We start from the raw sequence: 22,098 nt of genomic DNA, 5'->3' as shown, positions 1-22,098 counted from the left end.
CAAAAACCTGCTCTCAGACTTTACACTGCCCAGCGATCAGTATCCAGGAAGTACCCAATCCTTCCCAGGAACTCAAGCCTCCAAAATTAAATTCCAGGGAGAGGAATCCCCTTTTCATCCTAAACGAATTACAGGTTGTGTGAGGATGTGTGTTGTTGTAAACTCATGTAGAACACAGATTGTGTCTTCCTTGTACTTTTCTTGAATCCCCCACAACAGCTAATAAAGATTTAGGTCAATAATTTGGTCTTCTTGTCTTATTTTTCTCTGTATCAGTTTATCCTCCACATAGCTGCCAAAGTGATTTTCCTTAAACACAGGCCCTGTCAGTGTCAATAAACTTCAGTGGCTCTCTATTACCTAGAGGATAAAATATAACCTGTCTTTTAAAGCCATTTCCAACCTAACTTCTACCTAACTTTTTAGGCCTATAGAACTTCTCCTCCTATACTCTGCAAATCAACCTTTTTTCTATTCTTTACGCTTATTACTCCATCTCTTGATCTCTCTGCTTTTTCACTATCAAAAAAAAGCCTGTAATGTCTCTGTCCTTACCCCTGCCCCTTAGAGTCTCTCTCTTCCTTCAATATGCATCTCAAGCCCTACCTTTCACAGGAAACCTTTTCGGATCACCCTCCACAACTACAAATGCCCTCCTCAAACTTCCTTGTGTTTAACTGCTTTGTACTTATTCTCTGTGTATTTAACTGTGTCCCTAATGAGGATGTAGCATCTTGAGAATAGGCACTGTTTCATTCTTTGAATTTATATCCTGTCTAGTTCAGGACTTGACTCGCAGTAGGCCGTTAATGATTGAATGTTGATAGTTTGATTGATACCCAAATAATATTTATTGAATTAAAAATACCTCATGAAACTACAGTGTGGCAGAAAGAGTCCTTACATAGGAATCAGGAGACCTGGGTTCTAATCTCTGCTTTGCCACTAACCAGCTATAGAACTTTAGGGAAACGGCCTACTAGATCTCCTTTTCCCCACACCAGCTACGTTTTGTGATTCTCATCTGATGCCTAGATAAATTGGGACTGGTCTGAAATTATAAATCTTTTTATAGTCATATATAAGCTTGAAGCTTAGGGATCATCCACCTCAACTTACCTTATTTTACAGGTGAGGAAACTGAGGTCAAGAGAGGGGAAATAATTTATCCAGGATCAAATAGGAGGTTAATAGCAAAACCTGGATTCACATTCAGGCCTTTTTTCCTTGCCTCCCCTTATTCCTCCCTTCCTTCCTTCCTTCCTTCCTTCCTTCCTTCCTTCCTTCCTTCCTTCCTTCCTTCCTCCCTCCCTCCCTCCCTCCCTTCCTTCCTTCCTTCCTTCCTTCCTTCCTTCCTTCCTTCCTTCCTTCCTTCCTTCTTCCCTTCATTCATTCATCTGTTTAACAAGCATTTATCAAGTGTTTAAAATATAGAAAATGGCAGTTAAATGGCTCAGTGGAGAGATCACATGATCTAGAACCAAGAAGACCTGAGTTCAAATATGACTTCAGATACTCACTGGCTGTGTGACCCTAAGCAAGCCACTTAACCTCTGTTTGCCTTAATCCACTGGGGAAGGAAATGACAAATAACTCTAGCATCTTTGCCAAGAAATCCTCTTGGACAGTATGGTCTGCCAGGTCACAAAGAGTCAGATATGACTGAATAACAACATTACAAAGAGAAGGTACTGAAGTAGATGAGTAGAGTTCTCAGAGGTTCAGAAAAGCATTGATTTTGAAGGAAAAAACCCGGTCCTCAAGGAAGTAATAATGATAGAACTGAGCTGGAAAAAATTCAGGATACAGAAAACAACACAATACTATATAAAATTAAATATTATTGTACACAGTAACAGCAACATTGTGTGATGACTAACTTTGATAGACTAACCTCTTAGGAGTGCAAGAATGTAAGACAACTCTAAAAGACTCATGATGGAGAATGCTGTCCACATCCTGAGAAAGAACTTTGGAGTCTGGATGCAGATTGAAACATACTATTTGCTCTCTCTGTCTCTCTCTCTTTTTTGTTTCTTCTTTCTTCTATTGGTTCTAATTCTTCTTTACAACATGACTAATGTTAAAATATGTTTAATATCACTGTATATGGAGAGCCTATATCAGACTGCACATTGTCTTGGGGAGGGGGGTGGGAAGGGAGGAAGAGAAAATTTGGAACTCAATATCTTATGGAAGTAAATGTTGAAAACTAAAAATAAAAAAAAAATTTAAAATAATTGAATGCCAAATTTTGAATTGACTTATGAAAGTTGAGAGGAAAGGAAGCTAGAATCATTAGGAAATGTTCTATCCAAAAGAATGAAGGACAGAAGGAATATAGAATCATGAACTTATAGAATTCTACAACTGGATGAAGTTTTAGGAATCATCTATTCCAAGCCCTTTCTCCAGGAGGCCTTACAGAACTTGGATCCTCCTAGGTCAGCTCTAGAACTAAAAGTAGTCTCTCTAAGGTCAGATTTCCCAATCTCCTATATAAATAATCCCTTTTCCAACTTATAGTAATTTTGAACATTACACATAAGGAAGTTCCTCATGAGTAAGAACTATGTAATTTTTATCTTTGTATCACTAATGCTTCACATATATTAGACATGGAATCAGTGTTTATGGAATTGAATTGAAACTTACTAGCCTATGGCTTGAAAAAATATGCCTCCTTCCTCCCTTAAGATAATAGAATTTTTATCTGTCACTAATCCTGGAGTGCTTCTCCCATCCTCTATATTCTTCAAAGCTCATTGTCGGTGGCTCAGCCAGATTCAGGACACGAGTTCTTTCCATACCCCTGGGCTGGATTTCCTCTGGGCCTTGTAACTTGAACTCACTGAGGACAACTGTCTAACCATCTTCTCATCCAGATTTCAACTCTTGGCTATCCATTATTCTTCTTGTCCTTCCAGCTGGAAGGTCATTCTTTTTGCTGTAGAAAACAAAAGCATATTTGGAGTTAATGAAAACAGACAAACTCCATCCCATGACAAAAAAAAGACCAGTAACAATCCAAATGAAGTCATAGAAAAAATAGTCAGTAAAATAATATTTGATGAAGTTGGTTTAGAGTATTGACCCCAAACTTTCTTTTTGCATAAAAGAAAATGAGATGGATGAGTATGGAGAAAGGCATTTAAAACAGATGTAAGGAACCACTTTAGTTGCAGGAGGGAACATTTAAATCTCAAGCCAAAAATGCTTTGTCTGATGGAGAAGCTAGGAGCTACACATAGTGAGGCAGCCACCACCTTGTCCAGCCCTTAAGTATTTCTTACAACTTCCCTTGGTCCTGGTAGAAGGCACCTGGCCCCCTAGATTAATGGCTGGTTCCTCTGACTTTGGAGGTTCCTCTCTAAAATGCTCTGAACATAATTCCTGGATCTGCCCACTCACTATTTCTCACCCTAAAAATAGGCCCCATTCTCTTCTTCTCCACCCCACTCCCTCCCCTTTTGGCGGCAAACTCTGCATGGAGAAAACCATCACTGAGCTGACAGCTCAACAATACAGTGAATTAGCTGTATTCCAGAGGCCGATCCCTGCTATTCTCTCTGAGTCCACAGACAAAAATAGTAACAAGGCCTTCCAAGTGTGAGCTCCATCTCCCACAGCTCTGTCACCGGAAGCTGGGATAGGGGCTGTGGCAGTATTGTATCACAGAGTCTGATTATTCATCAAACCCATCTGTGAATGGTTCAGATAATGCAGCATGCTTTATAGCTGTGGGGAGTCCACTTTGACCCAGGGAGGGATAAAACCAGACTGAGGTGAGGGAATATTTTCCAGGAACTCATTACTCAAACTTGTCTTCAAATCTCATCTGGTTTATCAAGAGGTCGCCCAAAGCCAAGCTGTGAGGTATATCAGGTTGGTCCTCTGACTTCCTGCATCATCATATTTTATTGTACTCTCTCTTCTTTTAATGTACCTTCCTTTCCCATTATTCAAGTGCCTGAATCTCTTCTCAGTGTCCAGGGATGATCACCTAAACCTGTCTTCCCTGTACCTAGGCAGTGCCTTATGCTCCAGACTTTTTCTACATATATTAAGCCCTTTTCTACATCTATTAAGCCGTCATTCTGGCCCTATGATCAGAATAACCTGAGCTCAAATTCTGCCTCAGACATATGCCAGTTGTGTGACCCTGGGCAAGTCACTTAACCTTTGTTTTCCTCAGTTTCCTCATCTGTGAAACGGGGATGGGTTGTTGTAAGGATCAAACCAGATAAAATAATATATGTAAAACACTTTGTAAACCTTAAAACACTATAAAAATGTTAGCTGTTATTATGATTATTACCTGGTCTGTGCTCCAGTGGAGAGTGAGCAGCAGCTTTTAAGTGGCAGAAACTGATAATTTAATTTATAGGAAGTCAATTATGATGGATACTGATCTTTAGAAATGTTTTATCTTTACCTTTAATCTTTACATCGTATCATTTCCCACTCCCACATCTCAAGGTGAACCCTCTCTTGTAACAAAGACAAATAATTGAGCAAAAATATCTGATAAGGAAACCTTGTCTGACAATGTATGCACTATTCTGTCCCAGTAGACTCCCACTTCTCTGTTTAAGGAAGAATTTCTGTTTTGGTTTAGTTTCTCTTTGGACTTTCTCACACCCAGCCTCCCAACCCATTACTCAGTTACAACCCCCCATTACTCAGTTCAACTGCCTTTGGGGAATCTTTTCGTTTACGTTGTTGTAGTCAGTATGAATATCATTTTCTTGGTTCTGTTTATTTCATTCAGTATCAGTTTATACAAATTTTTTTAGATTTCTCTAAATTATTCATATTCATCATTTTTACTGCATATTAATATTATACTACATTCATATACCATAATTTTTTCAACCACTCTTCAATGTCTAAGATATACACCCACACTATTTCCAGTTCTTTTCTACAACATGAATACTATGATGATATTCTTGTCCACATGGGACCCACATTTCTATTTTTAACTTCCTTGGAGTATAGGCCAAGCATTGAGATTGCTGAGTCAACTTGCCAAATTGATATCCAAAAATGTTAGAATCGTATTAGTTCCATCAACAGTGATAATGGATTTTCAGTGCCTTTGACGACCCCTCCCATGACATTTTACCTGTTTGCCAAGGGTCTTTGTAATGTACGATAAGACAAGAATTTCAAACCTTCTTCCCAAAAATGTCCATCAAGCTTTTAATGTGAAGGGTATCCTGATGTCTCTAAGGTTATGTCAAGGAAGTGTAGCATAGGAACATGCTCCCAAGCTGGAAAAGGCTTCAAATTTAGACAAGGTGAGTCTGTTGGCAGAGGAGCAACATAACTCAAGATTGTGTACATAGATTAATGAATTTGTCTTGCATCTCTTGGGGACCATCTGCTGGGTGGCAGAGGGATTATAATAATTTTGCTTCTATGGAGTGAGTATATATATATTGATGAATAGGATCATAGAATCCTGGAACTAGAGTTGGGAGGGATCTTAAAGAACATTTAGTCCAATGTCCTCATTTTACAGATGAGGCCAAAAGAAGCTCAGTGACTTCCATAAGGTCCCACAGGCAGTTAAGTGACAGGATTAGAACTGAGGACTTGTTTCATGCTCCATGAAGCATTAAGAACATGAAGAACAAGCCTGTTTGTATTGGCCAGCTTTATGGGGGTGATGTCAAAAGTAGCTTTGGGGTGGTCCTCTGCAAGTGTGAGATTTGGGATTTCACAGAACAGAGACATGAACAACAGTCAATGTAAGCTAAATTGGTCTAACTTTGGGGTTTATTGAATTACATACAAGCCATTGGAATACACTCACATGGGAAGTCTAGAAGACATGTGCACCAGCCAGGGGGCCCCCATTCTCTGATCCACTGAAATGAAGCTACACATGTAACTGTTCCTACACGATGTTCTTTTCAGACTTGAGCCATGCGGGTTTTATCCTGAGTTAAAGGGAGCTGGACCCTCTTATAAATGGGCTGATCCTAAATAGGACTGGGTTGGCAGAATTCCTTTGGAGTCAAGGGGCTATTCTCATGGATATTCATTATGTTTCTATGTGCATATCTCCCCCTCTTCCTCCTCGTGAAAGCCGCTGATCCAACTGGCCTGCTTTAGCTGCTACAAGCTAGTCACATCGCTTATATTTACATTACAAAAGCATTCAAATGCATTATCTCTTTTGATCCTCCATTCAGAGTCCTCTGAGGTAGGTAATTGTAACCTTAGGAACTTTGGACATTGCATTTACCGGTTGCAAAGTCCTTTGAGTTCTTATATCATTTGATCCTAACCAGAGAAGTGGGTTGTGGAAATTACAGTGAGATGTTACTGGCTTGGGGTCAGATAATTAATTTAAAACTTAGATTTTCTGACTCCAACTCCAGTACTTATCCTACCATTCCAGCCTTCTTCTCATATGGTTAGTCACTCTTCCTCCTCAGTGTAAGGCTGGATCTGGCAAATTTAATTGGGAGCCTAAGTTGTTGTTCTGTGTTGAGTTTCTTCTCTATTGAGTTTCAGTTTCTCTTCTCTCTGTGTAATCTTGGGGTTTGATGAAAAGTTGGGTGTGGATTCATTAGGGAAAATACTGGTTTAGACAAGGAGTGGCCCAGAGGAAGGAGGCATTAAAGAAGTACATAACCTGGTAATTTTACCAAAAAGAACCCAGTGGTCGACATCTGTCTTTCGTTAATACTTGTTTCTATGATTAGGAATTGTCACCAACTCTGATTTTAGTGTGTTGTTGTCATTCAGCATCTTTTCTATGGCTCAGTGATTTGGGCTCTGCATTTGGAGTCAGAACGCTTGGGTTCAAAACCCAGGTCTGCTACTTGCTACCTACGTGGCCTTAAACAAGTTCTTTGAGCCTCAGTTTCCTCATTCGTAAAATGGTGGTGGTAGTGTTGTTGTGGCAGTAATGTAGGTGAATTATAAGTTCTTCTCCACAACTCTAAATCCTATGATACTATAAAATTACTCAGTATGGCAATGACTGAGCCATATGAGAATATCCTGAAGCTGTGCCTGATTCTCCCAGGTATCAATACTCTCTCCCTCATAAAAATATCTTGTATACACTTCCACATATTGAAGTTGCATTCTTCTCTGGCCCTCAGTATAATGTAGGCTTTTCAAGGGCAAGTGGTCTTGTCATTTATACTCACTGTCTGGCAAAGAAAATTCCACATAGTAGACTTTTCAAAATATTTGTTGAATTGACTAAACTTTTTCTTCTAATAAACTGGGCATTGCAAAGAAGTTCTCCTGCTCGTCTTGGCAAGGCAGGGTTTGTGTTTCTATCGATGGTAAGGGATTGCACTCAGTAGTCCACAAGTTCACACTATCTTCTGCTGTTCGTGTGCAAAGCAGACAGCCAGAGCTAACCTAGGTACCTAAGGGTCACTCTGTGGCCAGAACTGGAGACTGAAATCTAGAGCTGGGATTTACTATGAGTAATTAATTACCTGCTTTCAGTAACAGAAATCAAAGGATCATGCAACTACAGTTGGAAGAGTGTGACCATCTAATCCAACCCCTCATTTGACAGATTTGATAATCATGATGTCTCTCCTAGCTCTAGAGGTCTTATGAGACCATAAGAGCTAAGAAGAATTAGCTTTTCAGAAGACTGGAAAGAAGTAATCAATGAGTCAGTTTTGTCTAAGGATCTTTTGATAGGTTGTATTGTTTTTGAATTGTTTTCAGTGGTGTCCAACTGTGACTCCATTTGGGGCTTTCTTGGCAAAGCTGCTACAGTGGTTTGCTATTCCCTTCTCTAGCTCATTTTGCAGATGAGGAAACTGAGGCAAACAGGGTTAAGTGACTTGCCCAGGGTGATACGGCTAGTAAGAGTCTGAGGCCAGATTTGAATTAAGGAAAAAAAGTCTTTCTGACTCTTGGCTGGACCCTCTATCCATTATGTCACCTTGCTGCCTTATGTATTGCTGCCATAAAAATCATCAACTCACAAAGACATGGAAAAACTGGTTTATTACATACTTAGAACATAGACTCACTATATAAAAAATTAGTGAGCCATGAACGGTAGTTTCAGCAACCTTTTGTAGATTTTAGATACATAGGTAGGATAGGCACAATGGAGTTTTATACAAGGCAGAAGGGAAAAGTAATGACTTACACATTAAAAAATTAACAAAGGAGGAAGATCTATATTAGGTATAACAGTAAACTAAGCAGTAAACACTAGGAGTATAGTTGCAATTTGCAAATTAACACCAGAACTGAAGTTGATTTCTCAACTTGATTTTGCAGATCATAGCTCATTTCATGACTTACTCAGCTAAGCCAGAAATATTCTTTCAATGCAGTCAACAAGCATTTAAGTCCTACTATGTGTCAGGCGCTGTGCTAAATTTTGGGGATATAAATAAAGGTAAAAGTTAGTCCCTGTTCTCAAGGAACTCAGAGTCTAATGGGGAAACATGCAAGCAACTTCATTGGTAATAGAATACACTGGAAATAGTCAAATAAGGGAAGACACTAGTGTTAAAAAGATTAAAAAAGGCTTCCTTTAGAAGGTAGGATTTTATTTGGGACTTGAAGGAAGCCAGGGAAGCCAGCAGGCAGAGATGAAGAGGGAGAGCATTCCAGGAAGGGGTAACAACTAAAAAGAAAATATGCCTGGATTCTGGAACGGAGGAACAGAAAGAAGGCCAGTGTCACTAGAGGGCAGAGTACAAGGGGAGGGATTATGAAGAGTAAGGCTGTTGCCCTTCATTCTCCAAGAGGACCATGACATAGGGAAGGTGAGGTCATGACTTACAAGTGAATAAGGTATAAGAAAACAGGAAAGTTAGGAGGGAGACAGATTGAGAAGTGCTTTGAATGACAAATAGAGGATTTTACATTTGGTCCTGGAGGAGCTAATGAGCCACTGGAATGGGGAGGCCTGGATGGCATGGTCAGATCTGTGCCTCAGGAACTGAGTGACGGTTGGTTGGAGTAGGGAGAGACTTGAAGCAAAGAGACCAATCAGAGAAGTAGGAAGAAAACCAGGATGGTGTAGCATTTGGGAAGCCCAAAGAAAAGTTTTTAGAAGAAGGATAGTGAACTGTATGGAAAACTATAAGGTGGGCTAAAAGGGTGAGGGCTAAAGAAAGGTCATTGGCTTATGTGAAAGATGCTTTACCCAAGTTGATGACCAGAGTGTGCCACTGGTACCCTCTTAATGTGAAAAGAAAGCCTTGGGCACAGCAGGTAGACTCTTAATGATGCATTTTTGATAGGATAAGGATGAGAGTCACACAGGATGGGCAAGCTCAGATGAGTTATGATCAGTGTTGTTGAAGGAGATTCCCAAATCAATGAGATCATTCTAGTTTGGCAGTCCCCTGACTACTTTATGAGAGGTAGTGATGCAGAGTGCAAGGGTGGAGAACCTATGACCTCAAGACTTTATGGGGCCTTCCAGGTCCTCGGATGCAGCCTTTTGACTGAGTCCAAGTTTTACAGAACAATTCCTTTTATTGAGAGGGTTTGTTCTGTGAAGTTTGGATTCAGTCAAAGGGCCATACTTGAGGACCTCGTGGGTCACATCTGGTAGAAAATAGGCCTCAAGCCTGGAGTCAGAATGACTTGAAACAAGTTCTGCCACATACACTGTGTGACCCTGAGTAAATCACAACTTTTCAGTGCCTCTAGGCAATGAAGATTACAAATTGAAGTTTGTTCAATCAAAGAGGTAGAAAGGGTTTCCTCCTCAGGTACTCCCAATAGGAATGAAATCTCAGCCTCCTTTTCCACTCTGGGCTCATCTCAAAGTCCATCTGTACTGTCTTTTTTAGATAGACATAATGTTGGACAAGCTCTGTAGAGTGTCTATTCAGGTGGATGGTGAAATCTTAGTGACAGAGATATTTCATCCATTTGTCTTTCCTGTATGGATGGACAGGACAGATTCCTTTGAATGAATGCAGATCTTTTCCAGGAGGCTCTGCAGTGTTTTGGGGCTTGTGATCTGCAAACAGGAACATCTGGAGGACCTCACTAACCACAGGAAAACCCTCCTCAATCTGAATTCTCTGTGTCTTCTCCATTACAGTGAAGAATACTTTTGGGAAGCATTCCATTTTATGCCTTTCCTGATGGTTATTATCAGAAGGTCACTGAACATTGAACATTGTTGTTCTAAGGAATTTTGAATGATCTTGATATGTGGATGGGAAACACTTGTAAAAGAGTTTATATCACTGCAATTTGTTCCATTAAGTCAGTCTACCACAGTATCTGAAATTCTTATGACTTTAAGGCACTGTATTCTAGATTTCTCTTTTAAATTAAAAGGTGTAGCACATTAGGCAACTGTCTATTAATAACTTGGTGTGAAATAATTTGTTGTATGTTGGTATAATTTTGCAGACAAACTATTGAGGATTGAGATTGGATACCACCTGACTCTAGGTAGCCTGGGGTAACATAATGATACTGGGTGCCTTGGAGACCCTGGCAACCAAAAGATGGGATCAGGATAAAAACAAGGAAGTGAGAATTCAAGGAAGTCAGACTCCATTGGTGTTACTAATTTTCCCATCCTATTTAGGAATGTGGTGACTAGAAACAGTTGGAGTAGAGACTGTGTCTGAGAGAGAGAAAAGAAAACCTTATAATCTCTTAACAGAGGTGAGGAAAGCCCAGGATAAATGAAGTACCCTATTAAGAGAGCAATGTGTTTGCCAGAAGGCAAAGGGATAAACAGGGAGCCGCAAAATTACTTACTGAGAATAGGTCTCCAAATATGTTTACCAGGAAATGGATATGGCCAAGGACTCATGGCAGAGTTCCTGCTAACTGCTGAGGGCAGGATTGATCCTAAGACAAACCGGGAAGTAAGTGATGGATGTCTTTAATGTCCTCTCCATTTACTTTCAGCAGCTTACCCCTATCTCTTTTGGCTTTCTGTCCACTGGTACAGGAAGCCTTACCACTTGATCCTCCCGCTCCAAAGAAAATCTCCCATACTCTACATCTATGGATCTCTGACAAAGCTAGCAAACAGTTGGAGCTTGATTATATTTGCCTTAAAACTCACTACCAGATTCATTCCTTTGGTTTAATCCTTGTTAATTGACTTTCCCCACTGCGTACTCCTGTTTTAAAATGTAGATATTCAAGGGGTGAGTCATATATTAAGTCTCTAATACCAATGATGTGAATATGTTGCTTTATTTGTGACAGAAGGAACAGGTCAACCCTGGATACTGGGAATGGGAGATGCTGACATCTGGGGAGGCAGGGACATATGTGTAGAAAGGGGAAGCTGAGGGTGCTAAGAACCAATCACCTGCCTTGACATTTTCCTGAAGACTCACTGTGATGGTCACAGAATCTCAGAGTTGAAAGGGACCTTTGCAATCATTTAGTTTGACCCCTGTAAGCTTGAATTCCTTCTACAATATTCCTGCAAGTGGATTTCCAGCCTACACTCAAATACCTCTAGTGACAGGAGTTCATTCTCTCCTAAAGCATTCCATTTCACTTCAGGACAGCTCTAGTCTCTTTGACCAACTGACCTTTTGCTGCAACCCATAACTCAAGACTTGTCTCTTTCATGCTTCTGTACACTACTTCCTGTGCCCCACCCCATTAAAAAACTTCCCTATCTTATTGCCTTCCCAAAGGTCAACCAATTGGTTAACCAATCTGTGCTATTAGAAGAAGGCCAGGGAGCATCTCTGGAGCAGCTAGGTGGTATATTACATACAGTGTTGGGCCTGGAGTAAGGAAAACCTGAGTTCAAATGTGAACTCAGACACTTGTTAGCTGTGGGATCCTGGCAAATCAGGTAACCTGTGTTTGCCTCAGTTTCCTCAGATGTAAAATGGAGAAAATAGCAGTTGCTTGCAGGATTGAGGATCAAATGAGTTAATTTTTGTAAAAAGAGTTTAGCATATCACCTGGCTAATAGTAGACATTATATAAAACTTCCTTCCCTCTGCGTTTTCAGTGGGAGCCTTCTGGGTTCAGTGCCTCTGCCTTTTTTTGTCTTACTCATTAGCAAGTGTTAGTAAGAATGTCAGGCCAGGTAAGAAAGGGAGAATATCAGTATGGTAGGTCGCTGGAAGAGAAATTTTGGGGATAGGATGAGCTTTATGTTATCCTTCCTTCACATGGGCCCCTGACCACACTGTGGCATTTCAGGGCATTGCTGAGGGTCACCTGGATCCAGCTGTACATCATTTCCCCACACATGCCAAATCACTTAGGAAATAGCAAGGGGAGCATTAAGCAGCAGTCTATGAATTTAGCAGTATTTACTGTGGCCTGGTTATTTGCAGAGTAGCATACACTTGGCATACTGGGACTGCAGCCAGGGACCTTCTTGTGTGAAATCAGTAGAGGGGAAGGGCAGAAAAAGAATGCATCCAGTACTCGAGCAGACAGTCAAGGCCAAATGAGCCAGTGCAAGATCACAGGTTGAAACTATTGCTACTAACACCTGCAGAAAGGGTGGGGACTAAAGTTGGGTTGGAGAACCGTGGAGATCAGGGTTGGCCTCCTAGAGAAGGGAGCATCTGAAATGTGGTTTTAAAGGATGGGTAGTAATTTGAGCACCTAGGTGGCTTACTAGATAGAGTGCTGGGCCTGTAGTTAGGAAGATCTGAGTTCAAATATGACCTCAGACACTTACTAGCTATGTGACCCTGGGCAAGTTCACTGGAGAAGGAAATGGCAAACCACTCCAGGATCTCTGCCCAGTGAATCCTATGGACAGTATGGTCCCAGGGTCATGAAGACTGGACACAATTGAATAACAAATAATAACAATAATTCAAAAAAGCACCACAGAAAGGGATTCTGAGGTGAAAGAAAAATGATTGAGAAAACAAAGGTTTGTGCTTCCAAGTATATCGATTTATTAAGCAATATATGCTAATTGCCTAACAAATCAGGACCAGATCTCCCCAGAGTAAGGATAGACCCTAAGACAGATTTATTTTTAATAATTTTAATAACTTTTTATTTTAATAAATTTAATCAATTTTAATAATTAAAAGCAATTAATCAAATAAGTTCAGTTAATTAAAAGAAAACAATTAACTAGGATACAAAATTAGATAATCTGGTTTCTAATTGGAGGAAAGATCAAGCACCTTCTAAATTGGGAGGGGAAGAGTGAACAGGTATAATTCTTCAAATTCAGTCAAAGAGGTGTCCCAGTCGAAGAAACATGGAAAGAATAACTGATCAGATCTGGGCCAGTTTTCAGATAAGACATATGGGTTGCTTGAAATTTATAATTGTGAGAGAACTCCTTGCATCAGTCTTTGGATCTGACTGCATGTCTGGTAGGCACAACTTAGGTCCTTACTTAAGGGTCTCTAAGCAGCAAGGAGAGGTGGTCCAGTTTCCAACCATGCAGGGCTAGGTTCAAACAATGGGATAAAGTTTTCCCACAATTCCCACAATCAAACAAATTTGTCTCACAAATTTGGACTAGAAATTGGACTAGACCTATAACCGAATAGAAAGAGAACTGGGTCAGATCCAGAACTGAGTCACAAGATGGAGTCAGCGTGGTTCACTTAATTCCCACTGCCCTTTGCTGTTCTAATCCCCTCAATTCCAAGCATAGAGAACAGTATTAGCAAAAGCATAAAAGGAGGAAGACATCTTACTTCACAGATAATAATAACAAGTATTTAAATAGTTCATTAAGGTATGCAAAGCACTTTACACGTACGTTCTCTCATCCGATCCTCACAACAGCCCTGTAAGGTAGGTATCATTATTGTACACGTTTTACTGATGAGAAACTGAGGCTGAGGGGATAAATGTTTTGCTCAGTGAAACAGCTAGTAAATGTTCAGTCAGAATTCGAACTCAGGTCTTCCTGACTTTGCTTTTGGGTACTCTACTTGCTATGTCACCTCTAAGCCACCTTCTATATATCCAGACCAAGGGGGTGTGTGTGTGTGTGTGTGTGTGTGTGTGTGTGTGTGTGTGTGTGTGTGTGTGTGTGTGTGTGTGAAGAAAATAAAATATTTATAGGCCACTGAGTAGGTAGAGACTCTAAAAATGGCAATTAATACAATTTCTTTAATCTCAGTCTGATGCTGGATGCTACAAAACTTTGAGAGTCATCCTAGTGCAGGGAAAAGAGGGCTGGATTTAGAGTCCGAGGTCCTGAGTTCTAATCTCATCTCTGTCACATACAGTACTATCTACATGGTCTTGCATGGACAAGTCATTTTATCTTTCCAGGACTTAGTTTCCTTGTCTGTAAAATGAGATTAGACTAGATGTCCTCTAAGGTCCCTCTCAGCCCTAAATCTAGAACAAATCTAGGTTTATTCTTCTTTGAATAAATCCTATCTCTTTCAGATTACCCATGGGGAGATTTAGTTATTGATGTATCAAATGGGTCTTAAGGGTCCAGAATATTTCAAAGGCTGGACTCTTATTCCAACTTATCAAAATCATTCAATAAGATTTGTTAAGTGGAAACTATGTAGATGGAGTACTAGTCCTGGAGTCAGGAAGATTTGAATTCAAATCCTGCCTCAGACACTTGCTATCCATGTGACCCTAGGCAAGTCACTTATCCTCTATTTGCCTCAGTTTCCTCATCTGAAAATGGGGATGTAATAATAGCATCCCAGGGTTGTGGTGAGGATCAACGGAGATAATAATTGTAAAAGTGCCTGGTACATAGTAAGGATTACATAAATGTTAGTATTATTGTTATTTTTAGGCAATCAGGGTTAAGTGACTTACCCATGGTAAGACAACTAGTAAGAGTCTGAGGCCGGATTTGAACTCAAGTCTTACTTGAGGACTGGTTCTCTGTCTACTGTGCCACCTAGCTGTCTCAATATTAGTTATTATTATAAATGGCAACTATGTGCCAAGCACTGTGCTGGATATACGTAGGCAATAATGGAAAAGGCTCAAGGGTAGCCGTCAATTTCTCCCAGAATTAATGTAAGTAAGCAAGATCCACAGGTATCCCTCTAAAAGCTTTTAGACAACTGGTGAAGATCTAAACCATTGTGATCATGTTTGTAAAGTTACATAAAAGAATTGAGCCATTATGGTGGAGAGAAAGCTAACATGGTATCCACCTACAACTTAGAAGGGTAATGGAGGAGATCTGGAATCTAGGCTTATGACAAGACCTACCTTTCTGGCAGCTTGGGAAATCAGCTGGGTCAAAGCATGAATTTCTCCTTTGGTCTCGTGCCTTACAGGGTAGTCCCTGCTTGAGTCAGGTGCAAAGCTGCTACTCCTGTTTTGGATCAGCCCCAAGCTGGCTCCATAGTCCATTGACAGAATCTTTGACCTTCAAAGCACTAGGTCATGATTTAGGAGATCCAGGTTTGAACAGTAGCTAGCTGTATAATATTCAATAAGTCACTTCAGTTTTTCCTACCTCAGTATCTTCATGTGAAAAACAGTGGTAGTAATGTCTGTTCTTGGGCAGTTAGGTGGTAGAGAGTATGGAGTTTAGGAAGAAATAAGTTCAAATCTGCTCTCAGACGTTTGCTAGCCGTATGACCCTGGACTTAACCCACTTTGCCTCAGCTTCCTCATCTGTAAAATGAGCTGGAGAAGGAAATGGCAAAACCAGTCCAGTATCTTTGCCAAGAAAACCCCAAATGGGGTCATAAAGAGTCAGACATGACTAAACAACAGCAACAAATATCTGCTCCACTCATGTCATCTGATTGCTGTGAAAGTGAAATGAAATGATGGACATAAAGAACTCTGAAGGGTATAAAAATGAACTGAAAATGGTGATTTTAAAAAGCCGTACATTTATGAATTTGTCCATTTGCCCATTAGAAGAAGAGAGGATATTGATTTATTATCTGAAATTTACAATTTTACAATCACTACCTCTCCAGGTAGGTATGAAAACTGTCCTTCCCCTCATAGACTCATAAGATTTAGAGTTAGAGTAGTCAGTTGTCTAGCTCAGTCCCTTTATTTGACAGAGTGAATTAGGCAAAGTGATCCTGAACCAGCTGAGAGGAAACCTGGGTTCCAATCCTGCCTTGCGTGACGTTACTTGCGTGACCCCAGTCAGTTTACTTCTCTGCGCTGTCAATTTAGTCATCTGTAAAATAGAAATGAAAACTTGGAGACACAGAACCCAACAATCAAATCATGGCTCTGGTACCTGTGGGATGTTGGCCAAGCATCTGAGCCTCAGTTTCCTTTTCTGTGAAGTGAGGGGGGTGTTAGACTAGGTGACCTCTAAAGTCTTTTTTTGGCTCTAAATCTGCCACCCCCTTGATTTTACTCTCTGGTGTCTGTATCCTAAAAGATGCTTCTTCTCTAGGAGTTGTGTTTTGGTTAATTGGAAGGAATTGAATTCAATCATCTATATTCTTGTGCTCTTCTTGTGGGAGACCTGAGATAGGTCATTGAGGATCCATTCGGGGACAGAGCTGCAGTATGAATTCTATAGCTGGGGTTAACTCTATGTAAATCTTTCAGTAATATAGATCATAAGATCATAGGTCTACTATGGAAAGGGATCTCAGAGGTCATCTAGATCAACCCCCTCATTTTACAGATGAGGAAACTGAGGCCCAGGGAAATGAAGTGACTTGCCAAGAACCATATAGGGAGAAAGTATCTGAAGAAATGGTAGAAATCTGAGTATCTGAGTCAAAAAGACCTGTGTTCAAATCCTACCTCAGACATTTACTATCCTTAGACAAATGTGTGAGGTGTCAGGGCTATTCATTCCCCTTTGGTGTCCACCTCTCACCCAACTCTCACCTATGGCTCCAACCATTAGTGAGTTAGGGGAATGTCTACCCCAAGCATATCTACCCTCCTGAAAGAATGGGCAGAAGATATCAATTTTTTACCATTGACCATGATGGTGTCTGAAGCCGGGAGGCACTATGGAACAGCTTAGAGCTTGATGAGGCATTGAAGAAGCCAAGGTCATCCATGGCACCCCGAGCCATCGCAGGTGATCCTGACTTTTGTACTGCTTCTGGACTTCGATGACTCTGGAAGAAAGAGTGAAACTGATGATTGTGCAATTCTGCTTCGCTTAAATCCAGGTTATGCACAAGTCAAGGGATGGGTGACCATGATGTTACTGTTCCTCTTTGAACGCAAAAAAACAACTATCTTGGACAAGTACATTTAGCATCTCAGTCTTGGTTTCTGCAGCCTTAAAATGAGAGGGTAGGGACTGGTAGTTGTAAGAACCCTTCTAGCTCTTAATCTATGATTCAGTTTAAATCTGTACTAACTGTGTGGCCTTAACCTACCACTGCTGTTACTATTACTACTATTATTAGTATTATTGTATTATATGTAACTATTATATAATATATATTACTATAATAATAATAATAGTATTATTAATACTACTACTGTGGTTGTTGTTCATTCTGACTCTTTGTGACCCCATTTGGGATTTTCTTGGCAAAGATACTGGAGTGGTTTGCCATTTCCTTCTCCAGCTCATTTTACAGATAAGGAAACTGAGGCAAAGAGGATCACACAGCTAGGAAGTGCCTGACGCTGGATTTGAACCTAATCTTCCTGACTTTTGACCTAGTGCTCTGTCCACCACACCACTATTACTACTACTAACTGGCTAGCCTTTATATAGAGCTTCAAGGTCTACAAAGTGCTTATATTTGTTGTCTCATTTGGTATTCACAGGAACCCCATGAGATAGGTGCAATTACTGTCCTCATTTTAAAGATGAGGAAATTGAGACTGAGAAAGAGTAAGTGACTGCCCAGGGTCACACAGCTGAGTGCGACAAGTGATTAAACTGAGGTCTTTCTGACTCCAAGTCCAGAGTCTATCCACTGGGCCAACTAGCTGCCAATATTAACATTTATACAGTGCTTTTAATTTAACACAGCATTATATATATATAATATATGTACATATACACACACACATACACACACATATATATGTATATGTGTGTATATATATCATTTTCACTTCACAACAACTCTGTGAAGCAGGTTTTGAACTCAGGTCTTCCTTTTTCTGTTTGCTTGATTCTCAGTCTAGCTTTCTGTCCAATTTATCACCTAACTACTCTCAGGGATTGCCTGTCCTTTTCCCCTCTTCCTTGGCCAGGTAAGTCACTAAAACTCTAAATAAAGAGTACTTGATGAACTTCATTTGTGGGGAGTGGGAGAGAAAATGTACTGAAATCAGAGATCTGACCCTACCACTTCCCCAGCAACAAATAAGATTTCATTTATACTACCCACTTCACAGAGTTGTTGTGAGAGAAGTGCTTTGTAAACCTTAAAGGCTCTATAAATGTGAATTGTTATTATTACAGACAGGAGCTAAATTAGCACACACACCCATACACCTGGACCCTGTCCAGGATCTTTAATCCTCAGGCATAAACTATGACCTAAGAGGAGATGATAGATGTACTTCCTGGGGTGGCAGAGCCAATGACATTACATCTGCCGCTGATAACAGGCTGTGAGTCTGAGGTTGGTGCCAAGATGCAGTGTGTTTGTGTATTTATTTATTTATTTCTGTGGTTGGCAGAAAGTAAAGAAAACAAAATAGGGAGCAGAAAGAAGCAATTTGAACTGGGCCACTGCTTTTCCTGGCTCTCGGGCAACATGCTATTGGCCCAGTTTCCAAAATCAGGGCCAGTTTGTTTTAGCAGCTTTGATGCTTTTACTCTTTGGACAGCTCAGCCCTTTCAAAAAGCACCAAGCTGACTGAAATACTTCTCATTGAGATTCATAGTGCTCAGATAACACATTTAAAAATAAGAAGGGAGAGACGATGGAATGCTTTGTCTAGGCCAGAAATACAGAGCAGTTTTTCTCTCTCCCTCTCTCCCTCTCTCCCTCCCTCCCTTCCTCTTTCTCTCTCTGTCTCTATGTCTCTCTGTCTCTCTATCTCTATCCCTCTCTTTCCCTCTCTTCCTCCCTCTCTCTCTCTCTGCCTTTTATTTTTATCTCAATCATTCTGTCTGTAGTTTTCTCTCTCTTTCTCTCTAGGAAAATGCATCCCCCTCCATTCAAAATATGAAATGCCAGTAATAGGTGAATGTGTGGTCAGAACCTGGGGGCAACAACAGCTTAGCTTTGTCTCTGGGGCCCTGAGACACACAAGCATCTGTGGTTTTTGACTGCTTTGTGAGTCTTCACAAAGGCTAGTAAAGCTGAAGTCAGAGGAGTTTGCTGGCAGGATGCTTGTGGTTCACATCCACCCTTGTAATCAGATCACATAATGCAGTCTCAACATTAATGGAATCTCTGCTTTTCTTCTAGCCTCTAGTCTCATGGAGAACAAGATGGGGATTTAGGAGATCTAAGTTTGATTTCCTGGTTATGACAAGCCATTGTGTGATCTGGTCTGTGTCATGGAGCTTCTCTGTATCACCATGGCACTCATCCCATCCTGACAGTCATCACCACCCCCATCTTTGCCGCTATCATTGTCATCACTATTGCTGAGGTTTTTATCTTTACCTAAACACCAGCACTACATTATTATCACCATTACCATCATTACATAGTAAGTACCCCTTGTATGGCACAGGAGCATTCTGTTAGGCACTAGGAAAGCTACTATTAGCAACAAACAGACAAGATGAGCACCAAGGGGGCAGAAGACCAAGAAGAGCTTAGGTACCTGGCGATGCCAGCCCTGCAAGGACAATAATTAGATTCCATCTAGTTGTTGGTTTCAGTCGTTTTTCAGTCAAGTCCCACTCTTTGTGACCACATTTGCGGTTTTCTTGGCAAAGATACTGGAGTCGTTTAGCTATTTCCTCCTCTGACTCATTTTATAGATGAGGAAACTGAGGCAAGAAGGATTAAGTGAATTGTCCAGGATTATACAGCTAGTAAGTATCTGAGGCCAGATTCGAACTCAAGAAGATGAGTCTTTCTTATTTCAGGCTTGTCACTCTATCCGTTGTGCCACCTAGCTACCATCACCCTCACTAATAACAGGCTTTTCAGGGTTGACAAGCTACTGGTATTATAAAAAATGAATGAAAAAGCGGGGAAGCATTTTTAAGCACTTGCTGTGCACCAGGCACTCTCCTTAGTACTGGGAATATGGACACAAAAGTGAAGACAGTGCTTGTGTTTTAAGGAACTTTTACTCTAATACAAGGAATGGTGGCCAGGGAAGGGTATTTTATTTGAGGATATTGCCAAGATGGCATTAATAATGACAGTAATGATTTGATTTTGGATTCAGAACTAGAAAGTAGAGTGGAGGTGGAGAGGGTGGGGTTATACTTCCTCTGATAAATACTACCTATGTGATCCTGGGGGCAGCGAGGTAATGCAGCAGATAGAGTGCTGGGCTTGGAATCAGGAATGCCTGGGTTCAAATCCATTCTCAGACACTAACTAGTTGTGTGACCCTGTGCCTCAGTTTCCTTGTTTGTAAAACGAGGTTAAGAAGGAAATGGCAAACCACCCCAGTATGTTTGCCAAGAAAAGGAGTCATGATGATTGGGATCCTGTCCTCATCTTTCTTTGTACCATGACCATTTAGCAAATAGAAAGCTATTAATAAATGCTTACTGACTGATAAAAAAAAAGAAAAAGAGTCATGAAGAGTCAGACATGATTGAAAAATGACTGAAGAACAAAATGTGATCCTGGGCAAGTCACATAGCTTGGCTGGGCTTGAATTTTCTCTTCTGTAGAATAAAGGTGTTGGAGTTAGGTTCCCAAATTAAATTTGGCCTACCAGTCCCTTTTAAAAAAAAATTACCCAGCACCCACCCCCCTCTGGTTAGGTTAGGTTAGGTTAACCCTTATTTTTATTCAATGCCCCCCAATTGCAATCAAGGCTAATTCTATCTGGATGGGTCCAGCACCTCTGAGGGGGCAGCATTGCTCACTTTGTGAACTTATGGACGGTCTCTGAGGTCCCCTTCCAACTTTAAATGGCCCAAAATTGTGACTGGTCAACGTCATTCTACAGCTTCAGACTATTACTTCATGGCTGGGAGAGATTTGGAAGGGGTCTCTAATTTGAATGAATCTATATAGCAGTGATAGTTTTTAGGGATTGTGGGCTCCCTTCTTTCTCCATAGGCTTTCCATGACTCTCTCTGGTGTCCTGAGCCTCAGCATACCTTTAGGGGGTTCACTCCCAGGCATGTAGGGTAGCTAGGTGGCAAATTGGATGTGTGTGTTCATCTTTCTTTGCCGAAGAAGACCATGCCATCAGAGAAATAATGACACGACTTGCACTTGACTTTGTTTTGAGTGCAGGAAGGCTGTGCAGGTCACCAGCCTCACTTCTCCTCCACTGCCATCTGAATCTAGTGACCAGATATTTATCAGGATGACTGGAGATGACCCAGGATGAGGCAATTGGGATTAAGTGACTTGCCCAAGGTCACACAGCTAGTGAGTGTCAAGTGTCTGAGGTGAGATTTGAACTTAGGTCCTCCTGACTCCTGCACTGGTGCTTTATCCACTGCACCACCTAGCTGCCCCGGCAAATTGGATAGAGCACTAGGCTTGGAATCAGGAAGATTCATTGTTCATGAGTTCAAATCTACCCTCAGACACTTAGTAGCTGTGTGACCCTGGGCAAGTCACTTAGCCCAGTTTGCCACAGTTCCTCTTCTGTAAAATGAGCTGGAGAAGGAAATGACAAACAATTCTGTTGTATTTTTGTTTGGTTGTTTGGTTGGGTTTTTTTTTGCAAAAAAAACCTCAAATGAGGAATGGGGTCACAAAGTGTTAGACCTGACTGAACATCCCAAGGGTATGGTCTTAATAGTACCACTTGTTTCCTCTGATTGGGGTCATAGAAGCACGAGATACAGAGCACACACCAGGGGGGAAATCAGTCAGGGATACAACCAGTACTCATAAATTCAATTATGTATTGTTTTTCTGAAACCTCCTGTTGATATTTTCTCCTTCCTCTACTTTAGATTGTAAATGTATTTCTAAAGGAAGGAGATTAGATTTTTAAAAGAGAAAGATTTCTGCGCCCAGGGAAATGAAAAAAATCATGTTTCCCTCTTACTAAGAGCTCAGCAAAAGTCTGACGGTAAAGAGAAGCATGTTAGCAGTGACTCTACATGGAAGCCGTGTATGAGGACTTCCTACTTGGCTTAAT

At 40.7% G+C, this 22,098-nt stretch overlaps 1 protein-coding gene and 1 long non-coding RNA gene across 3 annotated transcripts in view; one reads left to right on the top strand and one right to left on the bottom strand.

Moving 5' to 3' along the window:
* The window catches only part of ARHGEF4 (Rho guanine nucleotide exchange factor 4), a 501,611-nt gene that overhangs the window by 107,162 nt on the left and 372,351 nt on the right, over positions 1 to 22,098 (top strand). The window lies entirely within an intron of this gene.
* Positions 15,807 to 16,994, bottom strand: LOC140506360 (uncharacterized). Its single transcript, XR_011967898.1, has 2 exons — positions 16,848 to 16,994; positions 15,807 to 16,084 (listed from the first exon to the last, which is right to left on the bottom strand). It is a non-coding gene; the product is annotated as an uncharacterized lncRNA (long non-coding RNA).

The sequence above is a fragment of the Notamacropus eugenii genome, chromosome 5, assembly GCF_028372415.1.
Source record: "Notamacropus eugenii isolate mMacEug1 chromosome 5, mMacEug1.pri_v2, whole genome shotgun sequence".
In the NCBI taxonomy this organism is placed as follows: Eukaryota; Metazoa; Chordata; class Mammalia; order Diprotodontia; family Macropodidae; genus Notamacropus; species Notamacropus eugenii.
This window is presented reverse-complemented; position numbering and strand designations above follow the sequence as displayed.